The following is a 20,972-nucleotide window of genomic DNA, read 5'->3' on the forward strand; positions in this document are numbered from 1 at the left end:
ATGAAGTTGTTGATCCCACTATGGTGGCACGGGATATCTTGAGTGAATTACAAGCCTTTAATCCTCTAAATATTTTAAAATACTAAGTTTGATATTTAATGGCCATAATCCTTCTGCTACTACTCCTGTTTCTTACCATTTCAGTCAGAATCTGGATCTTCTGAAACCAAATCTGAACCCTCCAATTAAACACGTTTAAGCTGCATTTAAAAATAAAAAAGGGGGAGATGTCAGGCATGGATGAGACAGAGGTCACATGCTTGCTGCATAGATATAGCAAAGCTGTCACTGTGGAAAAAGGCACCTGATGTCCTGAAAAGACTAAAGTGTTGCAAAGCTGCTTGAGTCTGGGACAGAAAGAGGCCTTGGGTATTGTGCAACTTTTTGACTCATCCAGTCACAAGGAAGCAGATGGGTCAGCTTGTGCTTCCTCCTCCCCCATTCTTTAGTTACATTTTTTACTTTCTTTACCTCACAGCCATATAAGTAAACATCTGAACCTCTTAGGGTTTTTGAGCCTACATCCAAGCTCAGAGTCCCACCTGGTCCCAGCTTTAACTATATCTCTGACTCTTGTGTTTCTTTCTCAATTCCCCATTGCCTCCCTTCAGTCCAGACACTGAGCTACACTGGTCATGGCATATTACCATATTCGCGCTGTGCCTTTCCAGTTGACACAGAAACCCTGAATTTCATCAGCCTTCTTGAACCAAGATATCTTTCCCTGGATGCCTTAGATTGGACAGCTCTGTAGCTGTGCTTTAATTTGGACATTTTCACAGCCTTAGAACTGTAAACTTGCAACATAATCAATTCCCCCTTGTACTTGCAAGAGTTCTTTGCCTTGAAGCTGTACAACCTGACCCTGGCCGACTGTGACCAGAGCAAGAAGCTGGTCATCAAACAGGCAGGAAAGATTGAGTTACTCAAGTATGAGTATAAACACAGGAAAAGGATGATCTCCACTCAGCAGCTGATGATTGAGGCAAAGCCAGGAATTATCAGTGCCATTTTTATGACAAAGCTTTTATGAACCAAGCTTTTCTAGAAAGTCATATTCAATATCACCATTCTGAAAATTCTCACTTCGAGTATAAGAAAAAGGTGCAAACTGATACACTCCAGAATGAGATCAGCATGTTGAAGAAATAACTGCAGCTCACCAAGTCTCATTTAGAGGGCACACAGCATGCACACACAATCACATTCTCTAAGGAGTATGAAATGCAAAAAAGAAAAGAGGAAGAATATCTGAGGTTGTTTGATAGATGAAAAGGAGAAACTAGTTGATGAGATGGAAAAAGTCAAGGAGACGTTTATGAAGAAGTTTAAAGAATTAACTTCCAAGAATTCAGCATTAGAATATCAATTGTCAAAAATATAGAAGTCCAATTTGAGATCAAGTCGAACATGGGCACATTAAAAGATACACATGAGTTTAAAGACCATCCTCAGTATGCCTGTGATTTCCAAAATGTGATGCAAGTTTTAAATAGTCAGGAAAGAAGTGGATGGCTCAAGTTCAAGCCCTTCATCAAGAGCACAAGAATGAAAAGGGTCAGCTCCTTTCACATATAGAGAATCTTTGAGTCTCAATGATAGACAATCTAAATACAAATAATGTTTTCTACAAGAAAAAAGAATAGAAGAATGTTCTAGTTTGCTAGTTGTCAGAAACAGAATGGCTTTTAAAAAATTTATTAAGTTGCTGGTTTACAGTTATAAGGCTGTGAAAATGTCCCAATTAAAGCAAGTCTATAGAAATGTCCAAAGTAAGGCACCAACAAGAGGTTACTTTCACTCAGAAGGGCTGATGAAGTCCAGGGTTTCTCTCTCAATTGGAAAGGCAAATGTGGTGACATCTATCTCTCCAGGCTCCTTGTTTCATTAAGCTCCCCCAAGGGCATATTCCTTCTTCATATCCAAGGTCTCTGGCTGCATGGGCTCTGTGGTTCTCACGACTCTCTCATGGCTCTCAAAAAGGGACTCTCTCCAAAATGTTTCCTCTTTTAAAAGATTCCAGTAAACTAATCAAGACCTACCTGCAATGGGTGGAGTCATATCTCCCTCTAATCAAAAGTTAATATCCAAAGTCAGATGAGTCACATCTCCTTGGGAACAATAAAAAGCTCCCAGCCAGCAATATTGAATGAGGATTAAAGGACATGGCTTTTCTGGGGTCCACCACAGATTCAAACTGGCACGAAAAGCTAGGACAGAGACTCCAGGAATACAATGAGCTAATTATTACTCAGAGGCAGCAGATTAAAGAATTTACCAGTAAACTACTGAACAGTATCAGTGACCCCAAAGGAAATTCTTTAACTGGCAAGCTTTTGAACCTAAGTCAGCTGCCCCAGCTGTACCTATGAGTGCTCCAGCACCACAGACTTTGGGTGCTAAATAAAATCTATCAATAACACATGAACAAGCATTCATGTCACACATAGTGAAACTAATAGAAGAACATTCAGAGGAAGAAAAACTAAGGGAAAATGAACAGAAATTAATCATCAAGATACATTTAAGAAAAACTCTAAAGAATGATCTTTCCCTCACTAAGAAGTAAGAACTGCCTTGGAGCAGAGTGTGGTGGAAAAACTGTAAACCTTGGGGATTAATGCAGATATATGTTGTATCACAAGTGATCACTTCAATAGAATGCTAAGAAATGTGGAATTAGCAAGACATGAGGGAGAAAGACAAATACCTAATATTCAGCAAATTTGAGAATTCCTTGAACATCAGGCATGCTGTAAAATTGAGAAGAGAACATTATGTCTTCATGTAAGTATCATGTTTCTCAAATGGATACCCTTTCAACTGGAGAAATACCCCAAATTATACAACATTATTCCAAAAGCAGACATTTGATTAGACACAGAGACCTGTTTTTACTGATAGAACATCTGTTCAAAAAATTAGGAAAAATATCCTAGGAGATCATATTCACAGAAAGCCTTCCACTTGTATGACCCCTCCCTTTAATTCAGAGGAGGAATTAGATGATGATGACTTCATATAGGCATATATATCCCCAGACTTACTTCTTCTACAATAATCTAAAAGCAACAAGGGTAGCTTTGAGACGAATACTTCCAAAAGTGACACTGACTAGACTAAGGGCAGTGAAACTGAGGAGTCTAGTATTTCTCCCAAGTCTGCAGGAACTTCTGTTAAAATACTAACCAAAAAAGTTTTAAAAACAGTTTCAAATCACTGAAAAATTAATAAACCAGTTGGTGGTATTAATGTTGCTGAGGTATTCATCAAAAAAGAAGAAATGCCAGAAGAACTAAGGTGTGCAGATGTGAATGAGTATGATTGTGACATATCATCCTTAGAGGATGAAAAATCTTTGAGGAAAAAAACTGGGAAAGAATAGAAGGAAACTCCATTAGTAAATCAAATTCTACTCACATTCCAAGTGTCTGGGTTGCATCTAATCCTAGAGGGCCAAAGAGAGAAGGGCTTCAAGAAAATGAATCAAGCACATTAAAAAGAAGCCTAGTAACTGTGACTGATTGGAGTGACTCATCAGATGTATAATTGCAAATGTCAGATGATTCTTCCAGAAGCCAACTGTATTTCAATGTCAGTGCATTTTAGTAACCTGCCTACATGATTCTAATGTTCATGCCTTATTAATTATCTCCCACAGTAACAAGGAAGCTGATTCAAAGAACAAAGTTATCTTTAATGGCATCTAATGCAGTATTAAAAAAAACAATTGGCAATAGTATTTTGGAGCATATAAAGGTGTTTGAGTCTTCTACTGATTAAAAATAACATGTCATCAAAAGTCATATTTTTTCTTCAAAATGGTACTCTTGTATTAAGTGTATTTTTTAATAGTTTTTAAGTGAGAGTTTGTTTTTTTAGCTTACAGCAGGTTTTGGTTTGAATTATTAAAAATATTTACTTATGTAAATTATCACATATTGAAGTTTGTAAAATTCTGTTAGTATTTTAAAGATGGAATTAGTGGATTCAGTGAAACCTTAAGAGTAGAATGGCTATTTTTCATATGTAAGAAAGTTTGTAATTATAATATAGCTAGGCCCATTGTAAGTACATTTTCCTGAAGTAACTCATTATATGCAACACTGAGTCATTGTAAACATGTTGCTATTAAAACAATTATTTTAGAACATAAACACTATTGCTGCAGTATAACTTTTTACTTTGGATATTTTATGAATTCAGTAGAGCTATTTTAAATGCCAATTTATCAGAAAATTAATAGAAAAGATTGAGTCATTATTGGATTCAAATGTTTGTGTAGATCTTTCTTCTTCTTCTTCTTCTTCTTCTTCTTCTTCTTCTTCTTCTTCTTCTTCTTCTCCTCCTCCTCCTCCTCCTCCTCCTCCTCCTCCCCCTCCTCCTCCTCCCCTCCTCCTCCTCCTCCTCCTCCTCCTCCTCCCCTCCTCCTCCTCCTCCTCCTCCTCCTCCTCCCCCTCCTCCTCCTCCTCCTCCTCCTCCTCCTCCTCCTCCTCCTCCTCCTCCTTCTCCTTCTTCTTCTCCTTCTTCTTCTTCTTTTTTGGCTTGTGCAGGCACCGGAATTGGACCTGGGTCTCCGGCATGCAGGCAAGAACTCTGCCTGCTGAGCCACCATGGCCTGCCCTATGTAGAGCTTTTTTAAAAAAATTTTAAATACCAAACCCATGATTACAAAATACCTCAAAGGTAATTTAATTATATTCTTTAACAATGACATTGTAAAAGTTCAGAAAATTCACATGAACTCTTGAATTGTTTTTGTTTTTGTTTCTTGCATTTTTTATACTTTGTTGTACTATCTATAGTCTGTTTCCAGAAAAGTAATGATTTAACTAAATGTTTTGTTGGGTTTTGGACTTCTATCAACCTCTCAAGTAAAGCCCTTCATTACATCCAAAAAAAAAAATCAGTGGTGTTTCTATACAGAAGTAATGAGCAATCTGAGGAGGAAATCGAGAAAAAAAATCCATTTACAATAGCAACCAAAACCATCAAATATTTAGGAATAAATTTAACTAAGGATACAAAGACTTATACAAAGAAAACTATAAGAAATTGCTAAAAGAAATCATGGAAGACCTAAGTAAATGGAAGGGCATATGAAGGTGTGGATTGGAAGACTAAATGCAGTTAAGATGTCAATTGCACCCAGATAGATTTCTAGATTCAATGTGATATCAATTAAAATGCCAACAACTTACTTTGCAGAAATAGAAAAACCAATAACCAAATTTATTTGGAAGGGCAGTGTGCCCCAAATTGCTAAAAATATATTGAGAAAGAAAAATGAAGTTGAAGATCTCACAGTACCTGACCTTAAAGCATTTTACAAAGCTATAGTGGTCAAAACAACTTGATACTGGTTTAAAGTTAGATATACTGACCAATGGAATCAAATTGAGTATTCAGAAACAGACCCTTTCATCTATGAACAAGTGATCTTTAATAAGGCAGTCAAGCCAACCCACCTGGGACAGAGCAGCCTCTTCAATAAATGGTTTTTAGAGAACTGGATATCCATATGTAAAATAATGAATGAGGTACCGTATCTCACATCCTCTACAAATATCAACTCAAAATGGATCAAAGGCCTAAACATTAGTGTTAAAACCATAAAACTTGTAGAAGAACATCTAGGGAAATATCTTATAAATCTTGTGATAAGAAGTGGTTTCCTAGACCTTATAACAGCTGTAACTGTTATTTCTAAATTCTGAGGAATCGAACTATTTGTATATAACCTGGTCATTCCCTGAAAATTCGGGTATTTTTGTGACATCTGAGAGTCAGAGCGCTGGAGCTATGAAAGTCAGAATTACCCCTTTTAACATCTATTTAAAAAGCTGAAAAAGTTATCAGACTTTTTCATTCATTCATATGAATGAAGCTGTTCTGGATAGGACTGAGGTAAATCAGAATTTTGGGTAAAGAATATATGGCCCATATTTCCACACTTCAGCTTCTGTGGGAGACCAAAGGGAGAGATGTTTATTTGGTGCAAAATTTATATTTTAGGTAGCACATCATCTAATTTAACTTGTATGGTCAGTTTACTTGATAATTACATGGACCTTTTAATAGAGCATGAGATCTTTTGGGTTTGTACAGGTTAGTGTGATGCCCCGATATACCCCAGAGTTATTTGGGCAGACAATAAAAAAAGTATTTGTGAAGTCCCCTTGTGGGACTTGGGGGAAAGGAGGAAATATTCAACTTCCCCACCTGGGGAATTCCTGATTTTCTTGCAAACAGAATGAGTTCATTCTGACTTCAATATGTCAAATTTTATTTACAATATTTCATAGCAAACAATTCTTTGTCAACATTCTGTGATTCTAGAGAACTGTTTATACAATTCCAGTTAATGAGACATTGACTAAGAGAGCCATTTTAATAAGCATAATTACTTTGAAAGATTAACCATACATATAGGAAGTGAGAAAGATTACGATTTGAAATAGATCTAGATTTAAAATACAACAGTTTGGGAGTGAACACTGATAATAAAAAAAATGCATGTGAAATTGTGTGTGTGTGTGTGTGCATGTGTGTGCTTTGAACTCTTGAGTGAACTGAATAATGGAGAAAAAAGATCACAGAATACCCAAACAAGCATAGTAGGGTACAAAATGAATTAAAGTAATTTATGCATAATTTTTTTGAGGTTTCAATACTTTATTCACATTTTATTTTGAGATGTTAATTACAGCATTTGAAAGGGATGATCTAATGCCACACAAAATGGAAGACTATCAAATGTATCCATTAAACTGCTGGAAAATTGGGTGGTGAGAATACAACAGAAGTCCAATTTAGATTCCAAGTGCTGTCACCATTATGATTGAGTCACAGAGACTCTTCCCAGCTTGCAGTCAGACCTTCTGGAAGCTATTTAGTAGTGATGCAAGAGCACAAAACCACAACATGAGAGGGAATTAAGTCCTAAAATTATTGGCTTTATCACATCTACCCTCTCCACCCCAAAATAGCACAAAAGAAACAGCTACCATGCCCTGCAGACTACTTTTTGTGTAAAAGAGGTGGTGAACTGGGGTGGAAACAGGTCATAAAGATCTCTCTGAAAAAGTCCTTGGAGATGATTTTGTATATACCATTAAGCAATGAGCCTCTCCACAACTGGGGTTAGGAAACCTAAGTTCAATTTTCAGGAAATCATAAGTTCATTTATTCAATAGGAATTTAGAAAGTGCCTACACATTATAGCTTCCACTTGCAGCCATTTCTAGATTAAAAAGAAACCTGACATCTTTAGAGGGACCACTAAATTCCGCCCAAAGTCATGATATTTAGCAATACTTGCATTTCCAATAAACAACATTAAAGTGGTACACTAAATTCTGAAGGTAGTGATGCTGCAAATAGCTTAAATTAAATGATTGTACAGTATTCATATATACTTTAAATTCCAGTTCTAGACTAAGCTTGTGGCCACCAGCATTGATGTTCCTGCCATCCAGCAGAGCTTACAGTGTCAGTTTGATATCTGGCTTTACCTGAGTGTATCCTAGACCTATCAGGCTGGAGTTGTTCACTTCAGCTGAGAAGCATGTGTTAAAGCTCCTCTGATACTTGGCTGCTATTCCAAAATGAGTGTTTTTATTTCCTGCCACCCATGTGAGATTTATTGCAATCTCCAAATTCGCGTTCACGTTCAGCTAAATGGAGCCACCAAACTCTGTTCCATCATTCACCTTAGTGTGAAGCTGGAATTTATCAGTCTTATAGCTAACTGCAAAATTGCTCTGTGTCACTCGGGACTTTGCAGACTCAGAGTTCATCTGGTAGTCAGCCAGCCAGCCCTCATAACCCAGCACCAGAGCACCATGGATTGAAGGCTCGGATTGAAGGCTTGATTTTAGCATTTTTCCCCAGTATTAGGGGAGATGGATGAATCAAAGGTCAGCTTCAGTCCACCTGAAAATCCCTTCCCAGGGGCTCAATGGAAAAACATGATTATTCTGAATTTTTCAGAGCTCTGAAGGAAGAGGACTTTACAGGTGCTGAATTGAAGAAAGAAATAATATCAGGTAGGAAACCTGCATACTGCAATGAATGGTCCTTTCCCCTTCCCCTCAGTCTCATACACAGTATGGGTGGGGCACAGAAACAGCAGCTGTGATTCACTGGGGACACAATATAAATTATCTCACAGCTGTGAGACAGACCCCCACTGTTTGGAAACCCTGAGAACAGAAGGATGCTTCAAGACCCAGGTAAGCAAGGAACTAAAGAGTCTGAAAAAACGTTGAGGGAGACTATTTCCAACCCTGGGTCAAAAGCCCTCTCCCCATCCTTGAAAAAAGCCATCTTGCTGTCTAACTCCTGCCTGGTGGTTGGCCAAGTTCTGGGACATCTGAGAGTTTACCCCACATTGAGCCAGATTTTTCCAGCAAAGCAAGGTTATTGGAAATCTGCAATTCCAGCCCTTCACAGTGTTAGGAAGCCTCTGAGTATGATTAAATTATCGGATAAGAGCTATCTACTGGACAGAACATAAAGTGCAATGGAATTGATGAGTTTTGCAGATACTCTCCAGAATATATACTATCGGTAAAGGTATAGAATCATATGGGACTCTGCCTCTGTGTTGGCTGAGAAAAGCAAACAACCCAACTGTTAAAACAGTAACTTAAAGCAAAACCAGTCTTGCATACCAGCAAAAGACAGGTAATCATGGGAACCCAGCAGAAGCATTTGTCCCACAAAGACCTCACTGTGCTGAACTGCAAACACTCCATCCCTAAGGCAGACTGTGGGGAACATCCATTATTTGATGGTGACTGGGGACAAAGCCAACAAGAACCAGAAAAACAAGAGCTGAAAAAATCTGACCTGTTAAATGGAAGCTATGCTAGAGGATTAGAATAAGTAAAACTGAATGCCAAAGACCAGATAGAAAACAAAGCCAACCAATGAGAAAACCTTAGGTAAAAGAGTGGAAACAACCTCCAGAGTAAACTAATAAAAAAAAAAATCAGATGCCTGGGCAGTATAAAAAAATTGTGTCCCACACTAGGAAAACAAAGTTTTTCCCCAGTCAATAGAACAAGCACTTCAAATGTGATACAGGAGTTGAAGCAACTAATTTCAAACAAACACGCTAAATTTAAAAATCAAATCAATGAGTTGAGGGAAGATGTAGCAAAAGATAATGAAGTATAGAAAGAAGTCATTGGATGACCATAAAGAACAACTTGAAAGCTTGAAAAAAAATGGCAGAATTTATGGGAAAGAAAGGCACAATAGCAGTGATGAAAAACACAAAAGAAACAATAGCAGTGTTGATCAGGCAGAAGATAGGATTAGTGAACTAGAGGACAGGACATCTGAAATCCTACACACAAAAGAACAGATAGGGAAAAGAAGGTAAATATATGAGCAGGGTCACAGGGAGTTAAATGGCAACATGAAGCAGATGAATATTCATTTTATGGGTGTCCCAGAAGGGAAAGGGGGCAGAGAGAATAATGGGGAAATGATGATTGAAAATTTCCCATCTCTTATGAAAGACATAAAATTATAGACCCAAGAAGTGCAGTGTACCCCAAACAGAATAGCTCCAAATAGACCTACTCCAGGACAGTTACTAATCAGACTGTCAAGGGTCAATGAAAGTCTTTTTGTCTTTGTCTAATGACAAAGAGAATTCTGAAAGCAGCAAGAAAAAAGGGATCCATTACACACAAGGGAACCTCAATAAGACTGTGCTGATTTCTCAGCAGAAACCATTGAGGCAAGGAGGCAGTGGTATGATATATTTAAGATTGAAAGAGAATAACTCCCAACAAAGAATTCTATATCCAACTGCCCTTCATAAATGAGAGAGAGTTCAAAATATTTTCAGACCCCAAGACACTGAAAGAATATGTGAACTAGAGACCTGCTGAACAAGAAATGCTAGCAGAAACACTGCATGTGAATGGGGAAAGAAATGAGAGAGAGGTCCAGATAAGAATGTAGAAATGAAGACTATCAGTATGGGTGGAAAGAAAAAAGTTATATCAGAATAAAGCCATAATGCATGCAACAACATGGATGAACCCTGAGGACATTATACTAAAGGAAATTAACTAGAAACAAAAGGACAAGTACTATATGGTCTCACTATTATGAACTAGCATTAATGAACAAATATTGAGAGTTAAAGGTGAGAACACAGGTTATTAGGGTTATAAAGAGGGTAGAGATGGGGCATTTCATGCTGAAGGAGTACAGAATGTTCAAAAGATTGATTGTAAACATCCAAAATCAATACACAGTACTAGCTGATGGTAGCTCAGTATTCTAAACACACTGAAACAAAGCTGAGTGTGAAGACAGTTGAAAAATGAAGTCTAGGGTCATGTATGATATGAAAAGGAATGATAGAAGACAAAGCCTGGGACTGTGTAATTTAGCAAAATTATGATGAGTAAATGTACAAATATAATAAAAACGTTTGTGCATGAGTGTGCTGGTTTGAAATGATGTATGTACCCTAGAAAAGCCATGTTTTAATCCTAATCCCATTTTGTAAAGGCAGCCATTTCTTCTAATCCTTATTCAGTACCATATGTTTGAAGTTGTAATTAGATCATTTCCCTGGAGATGTGATTAAATCAAGAGTGGTTGCCAAACTGAATTAGGTAGAGGCATGTCTCCACCCATTTGGGTGGGTCTTGATTTGTTTCTGAAGTTCTATAAAAGAGGAAACATTTTGGAGAATGAGAGATTCAGAGAGAGCAGAGAATGCTGTAGCACCACGAAGCAGAGTCCACCAAGCAGCAACCTTTGGAGATGAAGAAGAAAAATGATTCCCAAGGAGCTTCATGAAACAGGAAGCCAGGAGAGGAAGCTAGCAGATGATGCTGTGTTTGCCACGTGCCCTTCCAGTGCTTGATTGGGTTACATGTCCAGGGAGATTATCTAATTACAAATTCAAACATACAGTATTGAATAGAGATTATTCTGCCTTTATGAAATGGGATTTTGATTAAAACATGGCTTTTCTAGGGGACACACATACTTTCAAACTTGCACAACAACAAAGCAATAAATTTCCAAGTTCATTTTAACAAGTAGTTATAGAACAGATTTTAACATTTGGTGTGGGTTACAGTTCCACAATTTTTTCATTTTTTTCTTCTAGCTCTTCCAAGACACTAGAGACTAATAGAAATATCAATATAATGATTCAGTAGTCATACTCATTTATCAAATCCTGTCTTCTCTGTTATACTCCTCCTTCTCTTTAAATAGCATGTATACATAAACACAATAAATTTAAAAGTACATCACAACAATATGGTGTAGAACAGATTTCAGAGTTTGGTGTGGGTCACAGTTCCATAATTTTAGATTTTTATTTCTGGCTTTTCTAAGGCACTGGAGACTAAAAGAACTCATATAATGATTGAGCAATCATAATTATTTGTTAAACCTGACCTCTGTACAACTCCACTATCTCCTTTTATCTTTCTCCTACACCTCAGGGATATTTGGGCTATGCCTGTTCTAAATTTTTCGTGTTAGAAGGGGCTGTCAATATTATGGGATAGCGGAATGGAACTAGCTGATGTTCTGGAAAGGCTGGCTCCTCTTCATTTCAGGACTTAACTGGTCTGGGGACCCATTTGGAAGTTGCAGGTTTTGGAGAATTACCCTAGTGCATGGAACCTTTGTAGAATCTTATATAGTGCCTTAGGTATTCTTTAGGATTGGCAGGAATGATTTTGGTTGGGGTTTGGCAAGTTATGATAGGTAGCAATGTCGAAATACAGCATGCATAAGAGTGACCTCTAGTGTAACCTCAATTCTATTTGAACTCTCTCACCCACTGATACCTTATTTGTTACACTTCTTTTCCCCCTTTTGGTCAAGAAGATATTGTTGATTCTACAGTGCCAGGGTCAGGCTCATCCTGGGGGTCATCTCTCATGCCACCAGGGCGACTTTCATCCCTGGATGTTATGTCCCATGTAGTGGGAGGGCAATGGTTTCACTTGCAGAGTTGGGCTTAGAGAGAGAAAGGCCACATCTGAGCAAAAAAAAGAGGTTCTCTGGAGGTGATTACCTAGAGGTAGGCTAAGCTTTTCTGTGACATACACAAGCTTCACAAGAGTAAGCCTCAAGATCAAGGGCTTGGCCTATTGATTTGGGTGTCCCTAAAGCTTGGCATGGTATCTAAGGTTTCTCTTGTAGTAAAGCTTAACAGTTCCATAAGTGTTCTCCCATCCCTCAAGGGACTTTGCTCTCCTTTTAATTTTATTTCCTCCTCTTCTTTGCAGAAGAAATGGAAATATCCTCATATAGCTTGTGGTGGTGAATGCCTGGCACGCTGCTTTTTAAATTTCTCCTCCACCACCCTGGGCAGAGGGACCAGGAGGACATTGCAGAGGCGGCATTAGCTCGAGAGGGCAGAGCCTCGTGTAGTGTGCTGGACCTCAGCTGCACGTTCTTAACGTTGGTTCAAGCAGAGTGGATCAGAGATGGTCCAAACCTCATGACTCTCTACCTCAGAAAGATGCCCAGACTGAGGAACCTAGAGGGAACATCATCAAGATGGTTCCCCCAGCTGCTGGAGCTGGATTGTCAAGAATCCCCAGCAGTCATCTCCATAGTCAACACGCACATTTTTCAAGACACTTTTTGACTGCGAGACCTTCTATTCCAGAACTACAACTTTAATTGCTTCCCTCCTTGAACACCAAATTCCTCCCAGGTCCTATCCATCAGCTTCTATGGCAATCCCCTCACTTGTAGCTGTGAGTTGTCCTGGCTCTTCTTGGATGGAAAAAGAACTGTCTTAAACAGAGCCTCTGATAATGTGCACTCCAGCCACAGGGCTCCACTACCTTCTCAGTCGTTCTTGCTCTCCTCCAGCTTCCAGGGTGTGTGCTAGTCAGGCCAAAGCACCACGGGCCTTGCCTCCCACCCAGCCTCCTCCTACCACTCCACTCACACACCACCAGCACAACCACCTCTCCCAGAGGCCCTTCCATCCTGCCCAGCACAGCTCCATCCACTCAGCCTGCAGGAGGCTGACACAGCATCACTAAGGTCTCCTCCCTTGCTGTGGATTCCTCACACAAGCTGTACGGCCACATGGCAGTAGCACGGAGGGGGCCGCATACCCTATCACTAACTCTACAGCAGGGTCTGACCTCTCCGCAGTCCACCCAAAGCACAGCCACAGTTGGAACAAAGTGTGGGGAAGGACATGCTGCCTCCACCCCACTCGCCAGCTAACCACTTGGTCTCTTCCTGCCCTCAGATAAGACAATGAGCAACCTTGGTCCATCCGGAGGACACAGTCACCCCCAGAGGATTCCCAGCCCAGTTCTTCCGATCCTCCTGTTAGACCACTAAGGTGAGGAAGAGGGGAAGAAGGAGGGGGAGGGGGGGAGGGGGAGAGGAGGGGAAGGGAGGAGGAGGAGGAGCGCTTCTCCAGGAGGTCCCTTGTGATTACCATCCGTGTAAGCACCTCCAGACTCCGAGTCTAGAGCTATCGCCTGGCACCATATACCGCATGTGCGTCCTGGCAAGCCAATCTTGTGGGCTTGAGTTCACCATGTACCGGCTAGAGGAGCGCTTGCACCATGTTCACCTCCAAGGCCGGCTTAGGACTCATACCAGTGAGGATGGGCACGTTCAGTGGCCTGCTGCTCGCTGGCACCCTGGTGCTGTCTGCTGTCTCCACAGGAGACTCTTGAAATTGGAATTTATCTGAGGAACTGGATGCCTGTGTGCAGAAAGAAAGATTGGAGTGGTCAAAAATGTCTCCATCAGCTGCGAAGACCTCTAATTCCAGTGAAGCCAGCACTGCCCAGGCACGCAGAACATGCGCTAAGTCTGTCTGTCCAAGGAATAAGGACTGCTTTCCCTTGTCTAATTTCCCAGAGACGTGACAGTCAATGCCAGCCCATTTCCATCTTCCATGAAGTCGGGACATTCTTATGTGTTGTTAAGCTTTCTCTTTTCTTTTCTTTTTTGAAGAAAAGAGTTAGTGCTTCTCAGTATCCCTTAGAATTGCATGTGGAAGTAGAAGGGATAAACCATAGAAAAATCACATAATCCAGCCTTTTAGGCCATACTAGAAATGACTGAAGATCATATCTTTTCAAGGAAGTTCCTTCAACATTGAAGGCAACTCTAAGGTACCAGGAGCCATCTGTGACCCAAGGAAACTACTACAGAGAATTTTTACGCTCAAAATTGGGCACTAAGATGGGGAATAGTATGTAGTTATGTTTCCTGAGACCTTCTGAAATTCTTAACTGCATCTTAGCATATGACCAAAAAAAAAAAAGTGGAACTTCCAGCTTTCCAATTTAAACCACAGTCTTCTGTGGTTTAAAAACAGGAAAAGTCTGCTTTTTCAAAAATCAGTTTAAACTCACATTGCAACCCTTGCCCAGAGTGCACAGCCATTCAAATGGCTTGGAAGCTACCCACCACCCTTCAGAATGGCCAACAGAGGACCTGCTTATGGTCTGAGCCAGGAGGTACAGTAGAAGATGGAGAAACATGTGATATGGACCTGGAGCAGATCCTGATCCAGTGGATCACCACCCCATGCCAAAAGGATGTGAGCCAGCCCCAGCCTGGATATGAGAACTTCCAGAATTGGCCCAAGTATGGCATGGTACTGTGCAAGCTTATTAATGGACTGCATCCCAGAGGCCAATCCTCCACCATGGCCTTCAAGCAGATGGAGCAGATTTCTCAGTTCCTGCAAGCAGCCAAGCATAACAGCATCAACACTACCGACATCTTCCAAACTGTGGACCTCTGGAAAGGGAAGAACACTGGTACAGCAAAAATTGCTGAGCCTGGGTGGGCTAGTTGTAGCCTAGGATGATGAGCTCTTCTCTGGAGATCCCAACTAGTTTTCAAAGAAAACGAAGAACCCCCAGAACTTCTTGGACAACAAGTTGCAAGAGGACAGGAAGATGATTGAGTTACACATGGGCACCAACTATGGTGGGTCTCAGGTGGGCATGATCATCTATGGTGTGCCACACCAGATCCTCTGATTCTGCCACCATACTGCTCTTGCCTCCCTGTGAATGGCTAATGTGTGTGTGTGTGTCTTCATGTGTCTGTGTATTTTAGCAGGCATATTCTCTGACATCCCTGGAGTCCTCAAATTCCGCTCTGCTGGGGGTGGGAGGCCTGACTCATCCTATAATCTCTAGGGGTCCCTACTGGTGGCCTCTCTCCTATGCTTACTAAGACATTCCCTTCTCCAAACCCACCCAAACTGGACCAACTGGCCTCTTCTTTTTCACTGAGACCAAAGTTTCAAGGCCTCACCTACTACACAATTTCTCTTCTCTTTCTCACCAGCCTTTCTTCCCTGGCCTCTGTGCCCTTAATCCATTCCTTGGCTGGGTTTAGGGATGCTGCCTTCAGGACTTCTGATTCCAATGGCCTTCCTTCCACCTCCCACCCCCCCCCCAAAGCTGTAGCTGCAAGGACTTAATTTGTAAGGAGGGGCCTGTGGCAGGTGCCACCCAGCCACAGCTGGACTGTACTCACCTTACATCTGGAGCAGGCTTCCCCAGTGGAGGTCCTCTTGGCTTCTTATTTTCCATTCCCCTTGCTGTGGCTAAGTGGGATAGTGATGAGGGGACATTGAAGAGAGGGCTGCTCTCCAGGGTCTGGAGCTTGAGGAATGGAAGCTTCGCTGGTTTAAATAAAGAAGCCCAGTCTTAAAAAAAAAAAGTTTACTGTATTTCAGATAAGACTAAGTGGAGCAATGAATTATGAATCTCTTTGTTAAGAAGCATAATGAGTCCACTTTGAAGAATCCTTTTTTTTCCTAATTAGAGAAAAGATATGGGCAAAAGAGAATCTCAGAGCTCTAAGTAGAGGCCAAAGCATTTCTCTGCTTCCAATTGTATCAGATGACCTTATTGATTTGAGCTTGAGCATCGGGTGTGTCTTACTATACTTTTTTTCACTTTTATAAACAAATTTTGGGAAGGGGGTGGTGATGATTGTTTGGCATCATCACTAGGTTCTTACTTCTAGATTTTCATTTTCTATGTTAGCATTTATTTCCACTGCAACAAAAATTATTTGATACCCATATTCCTTTCTTTACATGTTAAACTGCACAAAAACCATGTTGCAGAAATTGAGTATATCTAAATTTGACCTGAATAATTAATTGTACTATATTTTTCTAGGTTTTTGAAGTTTTAAAAAGCCATCTCCAAATTCTAAGGTGGATCTCTAGTTTCATCACTTAAGTAACCAAGAGGATTGGACTGAGAGATTTAAAAGATCTCTCCTAGTTCCCAATTTAAGATTTCTGCTTAAAAATGCAAAGCAATACTCAAAAATGTGACTAACTAGTGTAAAGTCTTCAGACATGTAACTAAACTACCCCAGTGCATTTTTTTTTACCAACTGCTATTAGTATTTATTGAGTCTATTATGTGAAGCACGGAAATACATTTTCATCATGTATTGAGTGTTTATGAATGAATATATACTCAAACATGTATAATTTAATACAATTTCAATAAGCTTATAAAGAAAGAATTTGTGTTTTAATACAGTCCAGTATCCAAAACCTAAGGAGATTTGGACCATCTTTCCAAGGATTGAGATAAAAAAAAGTGTACTTTCCAGGGCCAGATTAAGACTTGATTACTAAGGAGTTTTTAGACCCAACCCATAAGTCACTCCCAAAAGCATCAACATTAAACCATAAATTACTGTTTCAAAGCTGACAGTTCTAATTCTTGCCATAACTACTCTACTGTTTTTTAAAGTTCTCCCTTTTTTACATATCATGTTTACATGCTCACACCTTGCTTGTACCCCAAGGCATGTTCAGTGTACCTCTTGGGAGGTCTAGCAGTGAGACATCTACCTCCTGCCTTACTGCCTCCCAAACTTTGAGATTGTATAGGTGGTTCCAGGATGGGGAGAACAGCCAGTCAAATGCACTCCTCTCTTCCCCTCTCCTCCCTCACATGTCTCAGTGGCAGGATCCTGGCAGTGTCCTGGCAGTGTCCTGGCTATAGGCTTCAGTAATGTTCCAAGCCAAGGTCCACACAGTTGCTAGTCTTCTAATAAGACAGCGGGGATTGTTGGGCAACAGAGGGACCTACTCATCCAAGAATGTCACTGCAAAGAGGTATGAGTTTTGCTTTTAACTTCCCTTTTTAACATAGCTCAATAGGTTGTGTTTGGCTCATCTCACCATACATTTGCCTATTACATTTAGGCTAAACCTGGAACAATGGGACAATGAGTAGCAGTGGGATTTCACTGTTAAAAGGAAGTGTCCAGAACTGGCTTTCTCTTCCTCTTTCCCATCCTGCACTCTGTGTATCCCCTACTTCGGAAATAAGATGCTAGAGTGAGAACAAGCGTTTTTAAGTCACAAGGTCCCGAGCCAATTATTTTTTCAAACACATTGAATGGACTTTGTGAATCAGAAAATTTTGTCAGCAACTGAGGATCATAGTATACCACAGGGAACGATCTAAGTTGAATATACTCTTTACTTAAACCTTTATTTTTCTTTACTGAATCACTGTCTCATAAAAATATTTTACATTAATCCCCAAATATACAAATATGTTCCTCTAAACCGATGCAAATGTACTAAGAAACGATGATCATGCATCTATGTGATGATGTTAAGAATTACTGAGTGCATATGTAGAACGGTATGATTTCTAAATGTTGTGTTAATTTCTTTTTTTTTCTTTCCGTTAATAAAAAAATAAAAAATTAAAATATATATATATACAAATATGCTGTAATAATTTACCATCCAAAGAAGCAGAACATAATTAGAGAAGCCATATCTGGCAGTGATTCTGAGCCCTAGGTTTGTAACCAGATATGGACTCATGTTCTAAGTCTGCCAAGAATTAGCTGGGTGATCTTGGCAAGCTATTTAATTTCTCTAAGCCTCACTTTCCTGTTTGCCAAATGGGAATAATATTTATAACGCCACTATGGGAATTAAGTGAGCTCAAGTTTGAGAGAAGAGGACCTCACAGTCACAGGCATGCTGCTGATGTTAAAAAAAAAAAACGGAAAAGAAAAAGCTTTTAGTACTCCTGATAGGGATGCAAAGACAAGAAAGATCATGCTGCTGCCTTACATACTATGGAAAGATGAAGGTGGCACTATAACATTTTCTTTTAGTTATTTTGTTGAACTTTTGGGAATTGTGCTGGTTTGAAAGGATGTATGTCCCCTAGAAAAGCCATGTTTAAATCCTAAACCCATTTTGTAAAGGCAGCCATTTCTTCTAATCCCTATTCAGGATGATATGTTTGAAACTGTAATTAGATCATTTCTCTGGAGATGTGATTTAGTCAAGAGTGGTTGTAAAACTGGATTAGCTGAAGGCGTGTTTCCACCCATTTGGGTGGGTCTTGATTAGTTTCTGAAGTCCTATAAAAGAGGAAACATTTCAGAGAATGAGAGAGATTCAGAAAGAGCAGAGAAGAACAACATAGCCACAAGAAGTAGAGAGAACTACCCAGCGACCTTTGGAGATAAAGAAGGAAAATGCCTCTTGGGGAGCTTCATGAAACAGGAAGCCAGGAGAGAAAGTTAGTAGATGATGCCATGATCCCCATGTGCCCTTCCAGAGAGAGAGAAACCCTGACTGTGTTTGCCATGTGCCTCTCACTTGAGAGAGAAACCCTGAACTTCATCGGCCTTCTTGAACCAAGGTATCTTTCCCTGGATGCCTTTAATTGGACATCTCTATAGACTTGTTTTAAGTGGGACATTTTCTCGGCCTTAGAACTGTAAACTAGCAACTTAATAAATTCTCCTTTTTAAAAGCCACTTTGATTCTGGTATATTGCATTCTGGCAGCTAGCAAACTAGAACAGGGATGATCTCCTTTTCTAATACAAATATATCCAAAGACACTTCAGAGTCTCTTTTTGGAGTGAAGATTGAATACATACAGATACACATGTATATATGAATATGTCCCAAAGAGATTAAATCTCTTTTAAAGATCTCTAAAACCATTTTTTAAATTTAACTTCCTAAAATGTCATAAGTCAGATTTATTTAGAGCACAATAGAGAGGTCAGGCTTTTCCAGACAGGAAAATCAATGGGAATTGTTGAACAAATTCCTTGCTCTCACGGTCTCTACTCCCAATGTGATTGAGTACCAAGAACAATCAGCTTCTTTGACACAGCATCACCTTTGGATACTTCAACATTAACAGGTCAGAAGAGCATAAGGTGATTTCTTTTAATTTTATATCTCTAAATATATTTTATTAAAATACATGTTTTACAAGTAAATATTTCAGACAGCCCAAATCGATGGTAGTAGCAAGATGACAAAGTGTTGCTGCCTTCTGCAGAGAAGACACGTCATCAGCTCATACAGAAAACCCCAAAACCCCTTCCCAATGTCAACTAGGTGCCTTAAGATCCCGGAGACGCCAAGGACTCTGCAGGGTCAGTCTTCAGAGCAGCCGCGGAAGCACACGTGATCCTTAACACTTAACAAAGCCATCGCCAAACCAGCGAGTGACGTGAGCTACGTCTACGGTAAAATAGAACAGGCGGTCGTGGGAGGGCTTCCAGCCACACAGCGACCGAGGATCAGCTGACAGCACGGTTTCGATGGCACGCTTTGCTTCCTCGGCTGATTAGAAATTAAGTCCGACAGAGGTCTAGTGCACCCTCTGAAGTGAGGCACAAGACGCCCATCTCTGCGAGAGGAGTGAACCGAGCAGCTAATGTGGCGACGGGGGCCGCCCTTGCCCAGGTAGACCCCTCTCTACGTCGCCAGCCGCGGGGGTTTGGGGAGCCTGCGGCCACAGGCTGTCTATGCGCCGCTTATTCCCAGCTCTTCATCTCTACGCCAGCCCCTTCCTCCGAAACGCTTTCCTCCGGGAGGTCTGGTCCGTGCGGCCTTTCTGCCACCCTGGGATTCTCATGGCTTCCAGAATCTAAACCAATGTCGTAGGCCCTCTACCCGTGCTGCGGCGAGTAGCGCCCATCGGGCTCCATGTACTTTCCCTCTAGAGTTCTGTCTTCAGGACACTTAGGTTTCTCCTTTGGCTGCTGCAAGTCTGTGGCCGGTCACAGTTCCCAGGTAGGCCATTAGACCCAGTACAGGTGTCAGTTTACGCTGGTCATCCTGCGAATGAGTCTCCAGGGGCTCTCTCGGAATCTGTGGAGAGTCGTAATCCACTATGTAGGGCTTTATGTCAAGTACCATCTCAAATCCAAAGAGGTGCACAGTGGCCCCTTTTTTAACCAGGGTCAGTCCTATTGCACTGGGGCAATGAGGGCTCCTGTGGAAAAGAAAAACAAAAACAGACAAGACAGTCTTTGTACCATTCAGCCTAGGAGGTTGCACTTTCACCTTATGGCTCAAACAACCATTTTTTGTGTGTGTGAAAAACAACCAAAATCTAGACCTGAGAAAACTGTTCTAAGACCATTAAGGAATGCTCAGGATTGTTAAAGATGCTCTTTCTAATTCTCAAACAAGCCTGTCAATGTCTACAGATGGACAGTTGCCTTGGGGTACCATTTTTGGCCAAAACATCATTCCAAGTAGCCAATTGGGTCGGTTAAAAGATTCCCTACAAGCCAGGTGTTGACGTTTAGTTCAGGTCCTTTCATCTCTTGTCCAGACTATTAAATTACTCTTGTTCTTTCTCATTGGTCTCCCCACTGCAGGCCTCTCCAGTTTCTAAAACTACTCCACTCCTCCACACTCCTAGAGTTCCTTGGAATATGCTACTCTATAGCTTTAAACTTCCCATATCTCCCCAGTTAATAGAGTACATATTTCTTGGCCAGGAATTCAATGTTCTCCACAATCAGTTAAATCAATGGGTTCCCACCTCCCTGTTCTACCAACACTTCAGACTTATTGCTCACCAAATCCATGCTCTTGTAGACCTTCCAGCCCTAACTTCTGGTCTTTCCTGTTGGAAAGACTAATAT

The 20,972-nt window shown here is 40.5% G+C and overlaps 4 pseudogenes; 2 read left to right on the plus strand and 2 right to left on the minus strand.

Annotated features, from left to right (window-relative positions):
* Window positions 1–236: 236 nt before the first annotated feature.
* LOC143645673 (cilium assembly protein DZIP1 pseudogene) lies at window positions 237–3,607 on the plus strand (annotated as a pseudogene).
* Window positions 3,608–7,307: 3,700 nt separating this feature from the next.
* On the minus strand, window positions 7,308–13,951 carry LOC143645674 (non-selective voltage-gated ion channel VDAC1 pseudogene; annotated as a pseudogene).
* Window positions 13,952–14,456: 505 nt separating this feature from the next.
* On the plus strand, window positions 14,457–15,061 carry LOC143646086 (transgelin-2 pseudogene; annotated as a pseudogene).
* A 4,372-nt stretch (window positions 15,062–19,433) lies between these two features.
* Window positions 19,434–20,645, minus strand: LOC143645675 (tRNA (adenine(37)-N6)-methyltransferase pseudogene; annotated as a pseudogene).
* Between the last annotated feature and the right edge of the window lie 327 nt (window positions 20,646–20,972).

The sequence above is a fragment of the Tamandua tetradactyla genome, chromosome 9 (assembly GCF_023851605.1).
Source record: "Tamandua tetradactyla isolate mTamTet1 chromosome 9, mTamTet1.pri, whole genome shotgun sequence".
In the NCBI taxonomy this organism is placed as follows: domain Eukaryota; kingdom Metazoa; phylum Chordata; class Mammalia; order Pilosa; family Myrmecophagidae; genus Tamandua; species Tamandua tetradactyla.